At 43.9% G+C, this 729-nt stretch overlaps 1 pseudogene; it reads right to left on the reverse strand.

Moving 5' to 3' along the window:
• LOC102498779 (signal recognition particle subunit SRP68 pseudogene) overlaps positions 1-729 on the reverse strand; it is a 6944-nt pseudogene that overhangs the window by 4664 nt on the left and 1551 nt on the right.

Consider the following 729-nt stretch of genomic DNA (forward strand, 5'->3'; position numbering starts at 1 on the left):
CTGGTGAGTGCACGTGCCCTGTAGTGAAAACCTCTCCAAAAAAAAAAAAAAAAAATTCTTCAGGAGGAACTCTTCAGAAAGACCTGTCCTTTTCAGCATGAGCTGCTCTCCCTCTTTGCTTTGGGCATGGCAAGAGAGCTGTATTTTCCTTCATCACTCCTGTGTCTGCAGTTTGCTTTGTGGTACTGGTGCAGGCAAACTTACTGGGTTGTCAGAAAAGTTATGACGTATTTTCTGTGTTTTTCTATGCGAAAATTCATCGTGACTTTTCTGATGACCCAGTAGTTTGAGTTCAGTAACTTTATTTTTTTGAGAGAGAGGTTTTGCTATTGGGCATGTATGCTCGCCAGAGAGACAGAGACAGAGAGATAGAAAGCGAGAAACCACCCTCCCCAGAGGGATGACCATGCCTCAATCCAATCTCCTCCATTCTCCTCTCAGGATCTTGGGCACACATACACAGGCACCTGGTGTGAATTTTAAGCCTCTGGGTCTGGGATTCGAACCACAGTTGATTACATGGGAGTCCAGCAACACAACCGTTATGCCATCTGCTGGTCTCTTGGAAATGCTTTTTATTCAGTAGGTTTGATATAGGGTTCAGGATATGCATTTTTTCACATACCCCAGATATTACTAATGCAGGTATTCATTTTATCACATGTGAAGAATCATGAGCTAGGAGGTGAGGCCAGCCTTTGAAGATGCAGAGATGATTGAGGACCAGTG

The sequence above is a fragment of the Tupaia chinensis genome, unplaced genomic scaffold (genome assembly GCF_000334495.1).
Source record: "Tupaia chinensis unplaced genomic scaffold, TupChi_1.0 Scaffold147010_1, whole genome shotgun sequence".
Classification (NCBI taxonomy): domain Eukaryota; kingdom Metazoa; phylum Chordata; class Mammalia; order Scandentia; family Tupaiidae; genus Tupaia; species Tupaia belangeri.